General features: G+C 40.5%; 1 pseudogene; it reads right to left on the bottom strand.

The window, feature by feature from the left end:
• Positions 1 to 1,886: 1,886 nt before the first annotated feature.
• LOC112825985 (trifunctional enzyme subunit beta, mitochondrial-like) lies at positions 1,887 to 3,887 on the bottom strand (annotated as a pseudogene).
• Positions 3,888 to 4,227: the final 340 nt, after the last annotated feature.

Here is a 4,227-nt window from a genome sequence, read left to right as displayed (position 1 = left end):
TACCAAAATTGGAGAGAGACACACAGTAAGCAAATGCTCTTGGAAAAAATGGCACCCACAGACTTGCTTGATGCAGGATTGCCACACACCTTCAATTTGTAAAAAATGCATTATCTATGAAGTGCAATAAAATGAAGCAGAATAAAATGAGGCATGTCTGTATTTAGAAGTGTGCTGGTTAGTCTCTACATATTGTGGGATTTTCCTGTTATCTATTATTGATTTCTAGTTTAAATCCACTCTGATCTGAGTAGACATGGTAGGATTTCTTTTCTTCTAAATTTGTTAAGGTGTGTTTTATGGGCAAGAATGTGGTCAGTATTGGTGAATGTGAAGCTTGAAAAGAATGTGCATACTGATGTTGCTGTAGGATTTAGTCTACAGATGTCAATTACATCCAGTTGATTAATGGTATTGTGTTCAACTATGTCCTTACTAATATTCTGCCTACTGGATCTGTCCATTTCTGAGAGAGGGTTCTGGAAGTCTCCAACTATGTTAGTGGATTCATCTATTTATTTTTGTAGTTCTCTTAGTTTTTGCCTCTCACACTTTGATGCTCTGTTGCTAAGCATATACACATTAAGAATTGTTATGACTTCTTGGGGAATTGATCTCTTTGTCATTACATAATGTCATTTTTTAACTGTAATAAACTTCTCTTTGAAATCTGCTGTCTGAAATTAATATAGCTATTTATGCTTTCTTTTGATATGTATTAGCATAGTGTATTTTCTCCATCCACTTACTTTTAATTTGTATGTCTCTTTATATTTAAACTGTTTTTCTTGTTGACTTCATGAAATTGAGTCTTGTTTTTTATTCACTCTGAGAATCTTTACCATTTAAATGGTGCATTTAGACCATTGGTTTTCCAGTGATTACGGATATATTTGGACTCATATCTACCATATTTGTTAATGTTTTCTATCTGATGCTCCTATACTTTGTTTCTACTCTTATCTTCCACTCTCTTTCTGCCTTTTGTGGTTCTAAATGAGCATTTTATAGAATTCATTTTTTTCTCATTTTTTTTTAGCATATAGCATATATTTTTTGTTTGTCCTAGGGTTTGCAATACATATTTACAGCTAATTTAAGTCCACTTTCAAATGACAGTATACCACATCATCCCCGTAATGTCAGTACCTTATTATAAAATAAACATAATTCCTTCTTGTTCTTTGTATCATTGCTGTCATTCATTTCACTTATAAATAAGCATACAGAAGCATATATGATATATACATAAGCATATACACTGGAATACATTGTTGGTATTATTATTTTGAAAAAAATTATGTTGGATCAATTAAGAGAAAAGTTTTTATTTTATTCTCACTTATTCCTTTTTTGATGCTCTTCCTTTATGTAGATCTGAGTTTCTGATCTGTATTATTTTCATTGTCTCTGAAAAACGTTTTTAGAGATAATACCTCTCCACTTATTTAGATTCTGAATTATCTTTTCATAATTAAGTTAATTTAGGCACACCGGTTTGTATTTCATAGAAAACAGCTAACTTTATGTTACATATAGGAATTTGCAAATGTTACAAAGATGATTCCAAATCTCAGCTAACCTCTCCCCCAAATTGCAACCACTCATCTAGTCTTTAATGAAAATAAAGACCAAAAACAAATGCCTCAGCCTATCACTGTGTGAGATTCTGGTGGCTAAGTAATCCCTGAAAGAGCAGCAAGCCATGATTATTGGAAAGCTCAGAATACTAGTGAGCCTTAACTGCAAAGCATTTAATAGAGGGCCACAAATTTTGTTTTCCTAAGAGGAGCTAGAAATTATAGATATCATTTAATGATTCACTGAAATGGCATTACCTAGCACGAGTGTTGCACAGAAACTCCAGGTCACCTCTTCCTGATCTGTTATTTTGCATAAGCTTCTACTATCATAGCATGGTCCTGCTCTCCGGCTGTCTAGGCAGTCACTAAGGAATACTGGCCTCCTTCCTTCTGTAATCGGTTGGCAGGTTCCATGACCAACCTGCAGCCAGTGGCTCCAAATAGGTATCTCAGGGACAGCCATCCACCCCAGCTGTTAAACTTCTTTAAAGTAGGCAATCCAACGACTTGGTTTTGCTAACCATGTATTTTTGTGCAAACAAATCAGAATCCGTGGCTTTCAAATTAGCCAAAATCTGACCTGAGAAAACTTCCTCAAATTCAAAAGCATCAGTATCAGTTAATCCTGCCTTCTCTAGAACTTCTGGAATAGCATATATTGTCTGAGTAAAAGTTGCTCTTTTGGATCCTGAGGTACTTACACAAAACACCTCAAAATGCCCTCCATTTATAACCCATGGCCAGAGCTTTGTCGTCTGCCATAATCAACGCTACTGATTCACCATCGGTCAGGAAAGAAGAATTTGCAGCTGTCGTTATACCACAGGACTTGATGAATGCAGGTTTTTGTTTAGCCATCTGCTCCAGGGACAAAGGATGAATGCAATCATCTTTGGTAACTGTATCTTTTCTTGGTACTCTTTAGGGTACAACATCAGAGAGGAGCCCTTCTTCTTGTGTCCTTATGGTCAGGCTGTGGAAACAAAGTACATACTCATCTTATTTCAGTCAGAAAAAGCAAAGGCAGTGACCAGTCGGCCTGCAGAGTGCCCATCCTCTCCCCAGAGGGTGCTCAAGTGGTAAGAAATTCAATCTGAATTTAGAGGTTAAAGAGAGTGGCTGACCCAGTCTTGGCCTTACTGATTCAAGAATCGTCTTCCTCATTTTCCTTGAATGACGAAGAGATTAACTCTACACCACCTCCCACAACTGCCTCACATTGGCCAGAAACAATCAAGCCAAGGTCTGTGGTCCTGGCTTGGCTGGCAGAGATGCAAGCTAGTATGAGCAGGATTCTTATCAGAGAAGCCAGCTCCAAGGGCACCTTCTCTATCACATTGCTTGTTTTCACTTCCTGTATAATTGTGCCAAAGATGATATAATCAACAACTTCGTTTGGAACACTGGTCTGATGCATCAAACCCGAAAGTGCTGTTCTAGCCAAATGATGCAGCGACACATCTTTATATGAAGTACCTGATAGCAAAGGAGTGCAAACACCATCCACCATCACGATATTCCTTATATGTATTGGGGTTTGACTAAAGTCTTCGATTTGGATGCCTGGGGCAGCTCACAGCTGGGAGGAACAGCTCAGGGTTCTTGCAAAAAATGTGAGGGTTTTTGTTTGTTTTTGTTTTGGGGGTTTTTTTGGTAGCAGGAAGATTTTTATTTTTATTTTTATTTTTTAAGATTTTATTTATTTGACAGAGAGAGAGAGACAGGGCGAGAGGGAACACACGCAGGGGGCGCGGGAGAGGGAGAAGCGGACTTCCCGCCCAGCAGAGAGCAGGAGGTGGGGCTGGATCCCAGGACCCTGGGATCACTACCCAAGCCGAAGGCAGACACTTAACGACTGAGCCACCCAGGCGCCCCTGCTCCAGCAGGAAGATCTTTTTAAACGTCTAAGTCAAGATGGAAATCATCCTGAAATCCTCTCACCTTAGTTTCCGCCATTCGGGCTGCTGTCAGGGTATAAGTCCAGAACCCAGTGACAGAACTTAACAGGACCAAGAGGCAGTGGACTTAAAAAGGACCCCTCCCACCAGTCAGCGTCTTCTCGGGCCTCCAGGGCCTGGGGGGCGGCCTGTTGGCAGCCTGACTAAAAACCCAGCATCCCTCCATGGGCCTCCTTCCTTCCACTGGGGAAAGAGTCGTTTACACCGCGTTAACCAGAAATGAAGAGCAAGATGAAGCGGCCTGACAGCGCGGCATCAGGGGTTTTAGTCGGGAAGTGCTCGGGAGCCTGGCTGAACTGTGCAGCAGGAAGAAAAGTCCTCTGTGGGTAGCCTCAACTTGAAGCATTTGCACTTCCGTCCTCTTTGGGTGGCCTGCAGCGTAAGTTAGCAAGCAGCCTCAGCCACTTCAGTGTCTCCAGGATGCTCCACTGCTCAGGTGAGGCCGGCTGAGGGCACCCCAGAGTCAAACCCCGCCCCCTGTGTAAATATCTGTTCTTAACATTTCTTGCAAGACCGATTTCCTGTCCACAAATTCCATCCGTTTTTGTTTGTGTGAGGAAGTGTTTATTTCTCCTTCACTTTTGAAGGATAATTTCATACGGTACAGAATTCTAGCTTGGTGGGGTTTTTTTGTCTCTAGACTTTTTAAAATTTCACTCTATTCTGTTCTTGCTTGCGTGGTTTCT

Source organism: Callorhinus ursinus, unplaced genomic scaffold (assembly GCF_003265705.2).
Source record: "Callorhinus ursinus isolate GAN/ISIS: 27379988/994484 unplaced genomic scaffold, GSC_fseal_2.0 scaffold4, whole genome shotgun sequence".
NCBI classification, from domain to species: domain Eukaryota; kingdom Metazoa; phylum Chordata; class Mammalia; order Carnivora; family Otariidae; genus Callorhinus; species Callorhinus ursinus.
This window is presented reverse-complemented; position numbering and strand designations above follow the sequence as displayed.